The sequence below is a fragment of the Cynoglossus semilaevis genome, chromosome 2 (assembly GCF_000523025.1).
Source record: "Cynoglossus semilaevis isolate Cse_v1.0 chromosome 2, Cse_v1.0, whole genome shotgun sequence".
NCBI lineage: Eukaryota > Metazoa > Chordata > Actinopteri > Pleuronectiformes > Cynoglossidae > Cynoglossus > Cynoglossus semilaevis.
In genome coordinates, this window is record NC_024308.1 from 17,246,878 (window position 1) to 17,259,254 (window position 12,377).

General features: G+C 39.9%; 1 long non-coding RNA gene across 3 annotated transcripts in view; it reads left to right on the forward strand.

Moving 5' to 3' along the window:
* Positions 1-5,529: 5,529 nt before the first annotated feature.
* LOC107989838 (uncharacterized) overlaps positions 5,530-12,377 on the forward strand; it is a 53,141-nt gene continuing 46,293 nt past the window's right edge. For 2 of the 3 annotated variants that reach the window (XR_001761356.2, XR_001761355.2), the window contains exons 1-3: positions 5,530-5,950; positions 7,042-7,169; positions 9,305-9,393. This is a non-coding gene — a long non-coding RNA (uncharacterized LOC107989838). Of the gene's footprint in view, positions 5,951-7,041; positions 7,170-7,867; positions 8,385-9,304; positions 9,394-12,377 lie in introns of those variants that run through there. The other variant, XR_003049232.1, reaches the window with a different exon arrangement.

Genomic DNA, 12,377 nt, shown 5'->3' on the forward strand with positions numbered 1-12,377 from the left:
TTTTTGTATATCTATACTAAACTCTTGTAGATTATTACAGTTATGTACGATTGTAATAAACATGCAACAATACAGCCACACGTGTATTAAAATGTTAATGTCCTTGTAATTTTTTGTATTGTTTGTTGTACAGTAGAAATAGTATTTTTTTTTTTTTTTTTTTTTGCCTTATGTACTTAGCTCTAATACATGTGCTTTAAAATAAAAAGGCTCATCATGACGCCAGCTTTGATTCACCGTTTCTTTCCCCCGGCTGCTCAACCGTTAGCTTAACCACAACTAGGTTATGTTTTTAATCACTGTCGGAAGTTACATTCAACTAGAGACTACTTTGTAGCACGTTCTAACTGAACAACAGCCAGTTTACACACACATTGTATTATCAAAGACAAGAAAAAAAAGTAAAAGTACAAGTAAAATGAGAAAAAGTAAAATTAAGGCTCGACCTGACTAATCTTATCTTTTTATTGACAGGCATGTTTCCTGCTCAGTGATCTATGAAGCATGGCACTTTACTGACAGCAGCAGTACGGCTGCTTGGTCCGTTGTAAAAATAAAACTGTGCCCAGTGTAGATTTACTGTTCCTGTGAACAGCTGGGAGGCCTGGGCTCAGCCATGCATGGCTGCAGTAGCAGGACCTGCTGCTGAGGCAGAGAGACACAGAGGAGAAGAGAGGGAGGCCCATGTTGTGGTCTCGTTTGGCACTGGAGCGGACTAGAGTTGGCACCAAACCGCCACACTGTGGCCAAAGCTTTACGTACAGCAGTTTCAATCCTGCTGCGTGGTTGTTTCTAATTGTCCACTGTATTATTGATTTGGATTTTTGATTGGACATGTGACATGATGACATTTAAAGACAAGCTGGTGGGATTACATCACCCACCAACCCTCTGGATAACATCAGACATAAAGGTCATGCCAAACAAAGGGTGTTTTTATTTGTACCCTGCACTCTATTTCAATAACATAAATATAAATACAATAAAATTGACAATAATGTGAGTCAAAGAACTAATGAGGACACGTTTGGAAGTAGTTAAATGTAAAAAGCAAAGTTCTCTGTCAGCAGATATGTCCATGTAAGTTGACCCTGTTCTGCTCCACTTGACTTTGTTAGAGATTCCATTGTAATTGCTGTGGAAAATTCAGCCTCCCCGAGAAGAAGGCAGAACAGATTGATAACATATGGGACATATCATGCTCTGGACTCAACAGAGACATAGGTGAACGTCATGCTCCAAAAGCAACAGTTCTGTAACGGTTATGTCACATTAACAAAAACAAGGTTCTGTTCAATGACAGATTATAAAGGTGTTCAAGAGGACACAGTGTGACACAGTGTGACACAGACTGACTGTGGAGGTTCTACAGTGTCTGCCTGCTCTTCAAAATGACAGTTTCAACAATTAGCTTAATGTTTTATTATCTGCCAAAATCGGGAAATGTGTCTCAAACGAGGTCATTTTGATTTTGAAAAGACCCCGCCCCCAGCTTGTGAAGCCCCGCCCCATTACCAATTCCAACAGTGTGAGAATTCACCACTTGCTTCACTATCACTGTATGTTTTTGCCAGATTACTACCATTTTCAAGCCATTTCTCTCTCACTGCTAAAGTGCTGCTATGGCTACAGGAAACCATGCTCACGTGTTCGCCCATGGAGGAGGTGGGCGGGGCATGCAGAACAGAGGCGTAATGTAGCGAATATCTTCGATTTTGTGCATGGTTTGTTATAACTAGACATTAAGGAACCATTTTAATTTGCAAAATGTTAGCCCTTTATTTTTAACTTAATGTTTTGCACTTCATGTGCAAGTAAAAAGTGGTTGGAGAGTCTCGTACCATGTGATCCCAAACAAGGCTGACTAACAGAGTTCCTTTCTCGCCATGTAATGGCCCATTGGCACACATGATATAAAAAGCATCAGTGCATAACAAGAGTGCTTCTGTACATGGCACTGATTCGGCCTGAGAGAGCGAGAAAGTGTGTTTGTGTGTGTGTGAGTTGGAGGTGGACGGAGGTGTGGGTGGCATGGAAGGAGGCATCCAGTTCTGTGGGCTTTTTCTCTGCAGACTAATCCAGGAAACATGGAGGCAGCTGGGTTTGGAGCAGCTCACAGGGCGCCACAGTACGTGGAGAGCAGGATGGGAAATGTGGGCTGAGAAATCCCACCAGTCGACTGCTTACAGTCAGCGTCTGTTTTGCAGGTTTTCGGCAAGAGTTCTGCAGAAACAAAATGACCTGCCAGCAGAAACGAAAAGAGGAAGTGTTTGTATAAACAGGACAGAACACAGAGCAGCAGTTTGGATCACAGTTTGAATATATTATCGAGGCTGATCTAATGTAATCTAATCTAATCTAATAAAGCATTGTTTCTAGTCAGTCATCAGACACAGAAACTTATGCCAATCTAATGTTAATTAGAAGAAAATGAAACTGTTTCATTAGTAAATACAATTCCAAAATGCTCAGTGTTACTTGGAGTAGTGATATTGAACCACTTAGATTGTTTGGATTGCAATGATGCTTCCAATTGAAGCTCTTTTAAAATAAAGTCATATATATTTGTGTAAATTTCTTATGTAACCTTAAAGCCAGTTCTTTCTTTAGCGACATCGTCCATGTGGGTCAATTGTGTTTTAATTCAAATGCCTTAATATTCAGGCCTAAACTCAAGGTTTATTAAAGGTGGACCATTATTTTCTAATTCCACCTTTAACAGTAGAACACGCACATATGCGTTTGTTTATTGAAGGAATGTCTGACAGGCTTGCTTCTGTTGGATACATCTTTCATGATATCAAAAGTGACAGCACATTTGAAACCAACTTCCCAGTGTTATGTATGACATACTGTCTCCTTACTGCTGCTGAGCTAAATGGAAAGAGAGAGAGAGAGAGACTTACGGGTTGAATAGAAAAGTTAATAAACTTCACAGATGTTGGTTGTACGTGGGGGCAACAGGTGATTATGTCATCTTCACATAAATGGTCCCTGTGTCCACTTACTTTCCAGCTCCCTGTTTTTCTTTCATCCTAATAATTCCCAAGTACGTCCTAAAAACGATCCTTTAGGCTTCAGCCTCGGTCACTCGACTGAGTCTTTCTCCTGTACTTTGAATGACATAAAGCCTCACATTGTGACATGTTGTATGGAAAAGACATCTCCTCCTTCTATCAGCCCCATCTCCTGGCTCATATGGGGAAATGGACAGGTCAGATAAGGAGCGCAGGGATTTGGCTTACTCTGAACTTCACGAGTTTCACACATAAAAATTGGATTTTATTGGTTTATTTTTATCTTTCCGCCGAGAAATCATTGCTTCAAATTTCACTGTTACTAGACAGAGCTCGAGAGGGGAAGATGAACACACACACTGGAAGATGCACTTCACATTTGACAGACTAGTAAAATGAAAACAGAGGGAGGAACCCTCTTGAGAGTTTGTTTTCTGATGAAGCCAGGCAGGGAAGGAGGAAAAAGGCTGCAGAAAATTAAGGGATATAGACGTGGGGAGGAAAGGCTCTTACACAGCGGAAACACAGGCCTCAGTAAACGCCTGTATCCACAGAATGAACCTAGGAAGTTAAATTTACCTATAGGGTCCACCTGTTCCACCGGCTAATTCCATATTTTTCACAGAGGCAAAACTGAAATTATTATTGTACCATCTTCACCCTCAGGGCAGTGGCTCAGGGCTCGATGGTTGTGTGCATCGTTTATGAATACATTGTGTCATCCTGCTGGAAGCCAACTCTGAGCTCATCACTGAGGGACCGTGCATCTGTCTCTCTGACAACAAGCTGAATACCTGCGCCAGACATGCAGCCCATCCATTGTGCTTGTAAAGCTGTGATGTCGACTCCAAGGAATTTATTGGAATATGTGTGTGTGTGTCTTTTTAGTCAAACACTGTAATTTGACCTTTCACGGCAGAACAGGAATTATTGATTGTGAAGTGAATGACTCAGTTCTGGCTTCACTTCTTCTTTCTATATGAGTGGGTGGGGCCAATGACGGAACGTTCAGCTCTGTGCAAGGTTTTATGAGTTCAGGCCTAAGTGGAGACATACCAGTGTTCTGATGTGCATCTAACAAAGATGTGCATCTAACAAAGCTCATCCATCATTTAGTAAAAAATGTGGCCCTGGTTGGTGATGCATATGTGCATGGGTGATTGTGAGTGGGCATGGCTCCATTTTGAATTAAGCAAACACAAATCCAGGAATCTCTCTGCGGGGAAACAGCTTTTGTGATGGATGTCCTTATTTGTCCAACTGAAAAAAGTATTATCTGAACTCAATTATCTGATCTAGATCCCTGGTCCCATGTGGTTTGTGCAATGTAAATGCTCATGCAAACACCCCCAAGGTTGTGTTAGCTGTCCAATTGAGTAATCGCAGGAGTGAAGGTTATACAAGGCTTTGGTGGTTTTGCCAGAACAATAGACAAACTTACATCAATAGTACTCAGTACTACAGACCTTCAATAGGAGCATGACTACAGGTAATATATTAGTGTCCACCTACGTCATTCATTGTGTTGTTTTTTTTGTGTGTGTGTGTGTGTCTTTGTCTTTTTTTTGCGGGCAACTATGTAGAAAACTGAAATTATGTGACCAAGACAAAGAGATCAGGCTGGACTTTCAACTTCCTCTGCAGGTGATAGCACTTTCATGCAACATTAGAGGAATGGTTAGCATCAGGAGCTAACGTTTTCTTTTATATTGAGGGGATTTCATGGATCATTGAAGTCCCTGTAGCAGATTTTCACTGTTCACAAGAAGCTAAGGTGTAGCCTCACGGTGCTGTAAACAGTCCAGATGTCGATTGTTGTCTTTCTGAGGCCTGGAGAGTAACAAGATAATGCCTCCTCAACCAGGCTGAACCATAACTGTCAATGAAGGTTTTATGGCTCCACTAAGACCATGTCAACAACGTCTTTATCACTTTCACAGGAGCACCATTGAGAAACGGAAATAAAAGTCTGCTGCTCCGAAAACCTCTGCAGTGAAAAAGGTAGGTAAATGACGAAACGATCATTTTACAGTATTTTGCTGACTAAATCTATCTGTCTGCAAGTTACTACCAGTTACTAGAATACATACATATATATGTATATATATATATATATTATGTATGTATGTATATTTATGTATAATATAATGGCTGTTGACTGTTCAGGGGGAAAACTATTCGACACATGGTCACAAATTGTATTTCCTGTTGTAGCACTATCACACCTGGTCATAGCTAGCTGAATGCTAACACTCTACCTAGCTATCTGAAGTAAATTTCTTGTAGCAGGTGATTAATTATTTATCAAAGGCTTGTATAATAATAAAAATATACTATACTGCACCAGCAATGTATGTTTAACAGGAAACAGGAAAGTGCAACATAAAACTTTTAAACTTGCGTCTCCACCCTCAGTCTGGTTTGGTTCACCTGATGTCAAACAGCCTCAGTTACTCTAAAAAAAACAAACAAGCGCACTCACACCATGTTGTAATATTGTTCCTGTGGAAAACACCTCGCTTGTTTATTACCAATGTCATGTATCAGCAAACCGCACTGTTTTGTTTCAACTGTGTAAGATCCCATCATTAATTGTTTGGATCTGATGAAATAGAAGCCAAAGAGACGACTCTGTTTGCTGTCTGTCAGTAAGCAGACGGAGATGAAGAAAAGAAAAGAGGGGAGGTTAAAGAGCTGGTTTAATGCAAAGGAAGGAAGCTCAGAAATATTTTCCAAAAACAGAAGGTCAAGAGTTAAACTGATGAAAGTATGTGTCACCTCTTCAAAGGATCTAAGGTTTCTGGTTTTTGGAGCTTCAGTGTTATTAAGGCAGGGAAATGTGGCGATTTATGAGGTGTGACAGATCTCTCTCCACCTTCTCTTTAAGGAAAAGACCTGAATGGTATTGAAGACTTAAAGCAGGGCACATAGGGGTTAGTCATTGTTGTTTTCCTCCAAACCTTCATCTCCCTTCACCATAGCTCCTTTGACTCCTCTGCCTTTCCCCTAATCCCCCCCCCCGCCCCCCTCCTCATCCCAACATCTGGTGTTAATTTCAGCCGACGTAAGCGCGGCATCAACAACAAACCCCGTTCTCAGGCCCTGTGTTGCTCATTTCCAGGCAGTTGTGTATGATCTACCAAGGAACTACGTGTGAATTTGATGCTAAAACAAATGACCCAATAATTAAAACATGTGTTAAATGCATATATGGATATGAAAAAAAAACTGTCAAAGACTGAGAGAGGTGAAAGGTCAGAGGTCAGGTTGCAGCCAGTAATGAATTTGAGCTCGGAGATTAACAGGTAGCAAAAGTCTCGGTGGGAAGAAAGTTTAAAAAGTTTAGGCCAGTGGTGAAGAGGACACAGAGAGGCCGGTCCTTCTATCTGTCAGTGGTTATCTGTCTGTCTCTGCTCCCTGCTGTGACTCAGCTCCTCTTCTCTGCTCTCTGTCTGTTATCTGCTGTCTGTCCACATGCTGGTGGTTTCTCTTTCCTAATGCGTGTCCTTTCACCACAGCCTCAGACACTTTCTTTCTGCCTGAAATATAGGGGAAAGTGTATGTGCCTTTCTCAATTTTGATCAAAAGTCATGCTGCTGTCCAAATAGCCTGACTTTGAAACGAATTGATCCAAACTGAAACACTATCTCCCATTTGAATTGAAAAAAAAGAGACAAAAACCTGCTATTTTCATCACAGAGAACTTTTATTGGAGGTCACAGGGAGTTGCTGTTAGAAAAAGAAAAGACCAAGTTTTCCTGTTTTATTCCTACTGCAGAGAGTATAGCCAGACAGTTTAAAGGCTAACCACTGGAATCAGAGGTGTTTTCCCTGTGCTTTTTCCTCTTCACATGCTCAAAATACCATTGAAAGTTCGATACAAATCATTTAGCCCCTTACGGCAGGGTCTTTGACCTTTCTCAGTTCAAGGACTCTAACTAATGAAGGAATAAATCAAGTGTCCAGAGCTGTTATAATAACCATGTCACACATTTAATACTGTGTGTACAACCTTATCCACAAGGTTTCAAAGGCAGACAAGCAGAGAGAGAGACTGAAGCAGGGGACACACAGCTGGAAAATGAACCACTGACTCCACAAGGACCATGACTTGGGATGAATGGAAGCCAAGGCTGCAGGAGGGGAGAGTGTGTGAGTCAGTGATTTTTTTTTAAATATCCAACATACACAGAAGCAGCATTTATATGGTGTGCCCGTACATGTGAATTCCGAATGTGAACTACAGTGAGGCTGCTGAATCTCACGGCTCTGATTGATTTATAAACATCTGTGAGTCACTGTCGTACTGTTACAGCTACTATAAAACAAGACAGCAACAGACAGTCTGAGCAGAGCTCTGCAGACAGAAAAATGTGTGTGTGTGTGTGTGTCTTTGTGTGGGTGTACAACATGTGTTGTATAATGGGTCTTGAAAGGATTCATTTTCAATTGTTTGGTACAATTAAATTTTTTTGGTTTCTGCTCCTTCCTGTTAGTGTGTTTCAAAGACAAATCTGCTGCCCACATGTAACAGATCTGTTAAATGTTCCATGTAAAAATGACCTTTTGTGTCTTTTTTTGACCCTGTTAAATGTTCCATGTAAAAATGACCCCATCTTTTTTGTGTTGCATAATGTTTGTTTTGGTTTTGGTTACCCCACTCCCCCTTTTTTTTTTACATTAAATTACAATTACTTTATGTTGCAATTCCAACTGTTAAATATATAAACAGTTATATAAATATATACATATATTCAATAATTAGATATATATAATTATTGAATCAGTGCATCAAAGGGCCACAGAAACCCTTATTAATGTCAATTTCAATATTATTTTTAATTTGGACTACAGTGGGGAAGTTGATTGATAATATTATTTCCTTTACTTAATAAGAACAAGGTGTATGTGTTGACCTGAGCTGAGGTGGAGGGGTTGGCAATTGTCCTATTTACATTTTTTTTTAATCTGTACAGCACTTTGTGCTACATTCATTGTATGAAAAATGCTATAAAAATAAGTAACGTGAACTTAAAATGGGCCACAGCATAGAAAAAGTTTGGGAACCATTGCTTACAGCAAGTGGGGGCTGCTGGGGACCTCAGAACCGGAGGAAAGATATGGGGGGCATGTGCGTAGAACGTAAACTACCGTAATCGTCGGATTCTCCAGTTTCCGATGGTTACGTGAACGCGCCTCACTCGGGTCACTGTTAAGACTTGGCGGTTTACACCTGCTGGCTGCCGTGGTCCTTAAGCTAGCGTGTAGCGTGCTAGCTAGCGGAAAATGGAAAGTTTTTTTGACAAGAAATAGATCGAAGGAGCAGAGTAACGGCCCTGCCTTGGATGACTCTGCAGCTCAACAAACGTAAGCACTCACAGTCAACTAAAAGACGATGTGACTGTGCCATACAGAAAAAATGACCGTGAAGCCAATCACGAGACAGATTTGATTCTTTTTGTTCTGTTCTTATCCGTCAACTTATCTGTTTGTTGAAACGCTTATTATTCTGTACAAATATACAGTACTGGGAAGTGTAATACTTATTGAATAGTCAATAAAATACCTTCCAAAAGTTGTTGTTTGTCTCTGTGTTTTTTTAAACAAACATTTTTCGCACTGATGTGGTTTTCCAATGTGGCCAGAAGCTATGGCTGTTTTGGTAGTTTTGGCATGGAAAAAAATAGTAATCCTTATCTTTATCTTTATCTTTAGAAGGGTTTTAGGTGTGTTTGTGTTGGGGTGTTGTTTGGATGGCTGGTTTTCTTCTTCAGTCACTAACATGTTTAGGGAACAAGGTAATTAGACGTTAAATTGATGGCAAGGCTGAATGTGCGTATGAATATACTTATCTCATATTTCAAAAGCTGTGACTGTGTTTTTTAGACAATAAATCATTTTTTAAAGGGGTCATCTTGTACACTTGACACATTTAACATCCTGGTTGTACTCTTGTGAGTTGTCCTTTTGTACGCTAAGTGTTTCCTGTCAGAATGGTGGCTCACCGCAGAGCAGCTGGAGAATGTTTGGACAGAGACTGAGGTTTATTCTTGATTTGGGTCTGGTTGTCTTTCAGTTTATGACCTTATTATTGTAGGGCTGTCGGAGCACATTCCATCAAGCCGTGTGAGGCCATTGTGTAATATTTCTATATGAGTTTCTAAATGGATCACTAGTGCATTCCTGTAATTTGTGCATTAAGATTTGACTCGACGGTTTCTGTTGATAAGTACAGTCTAGAAAACAAACATGTTCTTCTCTTCTCATCGCTCGTACTCTCTCAACAGGACACACGAAATGCAGTCCATATGTCCAGACCCTGTTTACCACTCCGCTGACCAAAGTTGCTTCCACTATGAACTACCTCACCAAACAGGTTTTCTGTTGAAATTTACATTATTTGACATTCTACTGCTAACCCTGTTATTAATTGTCAGTTGTCCTTGCATTTGCAGTGAGCACAGCTATGTTTGTCACTTGAGTATTAATGCGACTTCTGGTCTCTAATCATTCATACTCAAGTGACAAAAACACCTTTGTTTCTTCTGGCAATCGGAGCCTTAGAAAAATGTTATTGCTTCTCTAATTTCACTTTTCCGGTGTTCTATCTGATTTTTCTGTAAATGATCATGCAGTCATTTAACACTGTTGCTCAAGTATTTTATTGGTCTGGCACAAACATGTTTTTCCTGTCATTAATTTTGATACAATTTTCAGCCTTTTGGTATGTGAAAGGTAAAAAAATGTAGATATGGTAAAAGAGAGATGGAATACGAAGAGTGGTTCACCAGTGTGAGAGTGACTTCTTTTGTTAGATGGCTTCCTTGAGAGACGAGGAATGATTTTAGCTTGTGGTCCAACTGACATGCAGTCGCACAGATGTCAGATATTGATGTGTTTCTAAAAGATTTTTTGAGGACAAAACATTATAGTGAACACCTATGTGGCAAAGCCAGCGCATCCTAATGGAGAGCAGACAGTGTGAAGGATGCCCTGAGATGAACTTGAAAGTGTGACAACACTGGTCATCTAGTAATCAGAAGGTGTAAATCTCAGTGTACAAGTGATGCCAGACAACTCTGATGTGTGAAGCCCACATGCTGAGTCTATAAAAGTATGGACATGAAATGTAACCTTTATTTTTTTAACCAAAAAAGTTGGATTGATCCAACTTCTATATTTTTATGTCTATGTTTTTCCACTGTGACGAATGTCGTAAAAAGAAAGAAGACTTCTTATCACTTGTTTTCATCTTTTTACTTTTGGATGACTCTCCTGACAGATGTCATCGAGTGGAATAAAATTTCCATCATTATTTTTTAGGTCACTTTGACCAAAAAAATGAAGCAAAAGATGCAGCCTGGCCAAACCCTGATATCAATCAAGTTGCCACATTCTGTTAGCATGAATTAGTGAAATGCTTTTCAACAGACAGAGCTGCACCTAGAGTATTTATAAAATATAATTATTCACTTGATTTTCTGTCATCTGGAAAACGCTTTTTAACAGCAGCATTCTCTTAATGCTAAAGTATTTCTTCTATTATTGTAAGGACTAAAATCCAATAACTCTTTGCATTTTTTTTTACTTTTTTTATCAATAATTCCATCACTTAAAATTGTCAACAATAACAAACACATACGTCGACCTGCTGTTCATTTTTCTGTTATATAAGAAATATACGGAAATGTTTCCTGTCATATCTGTGAATGTTTAATTGTCATTATCATGTAATCATGTAATTATGATTAATTGTTGTTGATACACAGACTAATCATTTTGATAGTTTGACAGTTGTCTTCTGAGGTTTGAGTGATGTATAGTATGACCTGAATGACCCAAGTAGTATAAACGTTACTTTCACAATAAGTGTACTTAAACCTCAACTGGTTTCTGTGAGTCTTTTGTATAACACCTTAAATTTTTTTTTTTACGTAGGTTTGGAAGTACGTAACAGATAAAAATCTCTTCCCAGAGAGGACATTTTCTCCAGTGTCAACCATGTCAACATGGTGATCATTCATTTTGTCTTTTCAAGAGGTTTTGATCAAAAAGCTCTGTCCAAGTTCTGACCCTGTCAGTGGTGGAGAGTACCAAACCAGCAGGAAGATTCTGTGGAATCATTTAGAAGCCATAATGCAGTATGCTATAGTCATTTAAAATGTCGAAGACATGCACATAAGTATCATTTTATGGCTACATTTTTTAGAGCTGACTGTAAATGCCATCTGCTAAGTCTGTTGAATATCCATCGTCCTCACGCATACCTGCATTCCCTAGAGAGAGGGAGTGGGGGAGGAAGACTGCATCACCCCCACCAAGGTTTTTTTTTTACAGTTTTATAGTGAAGGTGTATTTAAAGTAGTGCACTGGGGAGTGTTGTTTGACACATTTCTGTGTGAATGTGCAGCTACAGGTTTCAGATGTTATACTGCTAACAGTTTCTTATATTATTTTAAGTGAGCGAAGTGTTTCAGTAGCCTGTCTGCCTCTATTCCTGAGCTTTGATTCACGATCATGGCTGAAGATGTCTAATTACTTAGTGGTTTGTGGTCAGTGGTGAAAAGCTAAGAAACGATAAGATAAGTCCTGGGAATGGTTTGTGGTCATGGAACTGTCAAGCCTTGTTTTGTTTACTTGTCCGTTTGCTCTTTTATCTACCTGACCCTTCACCCGATCGGGTTCAAAGATCACAACCTCAGTGTCAAAGGAGATTCCGTTAGCCTTCTTCTGTCCTCCTCCAACCTTCGCCTGTTTTGTGTTATTAGTGTTGTTGTACCCATCACTACTCTAGTGAGACTGAGGAAAGGAAGTGCTGTTACTGACGTCGTATAAAGTCCGCAGACGAGGACAGAGTCTGACACGGCTCTGGAGCTGCAGATGGGATTTCACAGACCATTTCACTCTGGCCTTGTTTGGGAAAGTCATGTGAAATATACCTCAGGTTTGAGTGATACTTTATCAAACTCCAGCTGTCTGCTTTTCACTGCAGGCTCTGATCCACACATCATTGTCTTTTTGCACATCTCTCCTCACTCAAATATAATTCTCTTCTCGTTTTTCTCCCTGGCTGCCAGTCTCCAGTATGTATTCCCCTCTTAGTATTGAAGGCAAACATTGGTGTATGTGTTGTTTTCAGTCTTCAAGGAACCTTAAAATACAACTGTGTCAGATAAAGGTAATGAATTATTATTTAGTTCTATATCTATAGTGTTGAAAGGCCATAAAGTACGTTAGTTGCATGATACGTGGTGGATCAGTGGGTGAGGTGATGAAGGATGTATGAGTGGAAGTAGCAGCAGGGTTATTTTTCACCACCTCTTCCTCGCCTGGACTTCTCCACAGAGCACAGCAGGAACA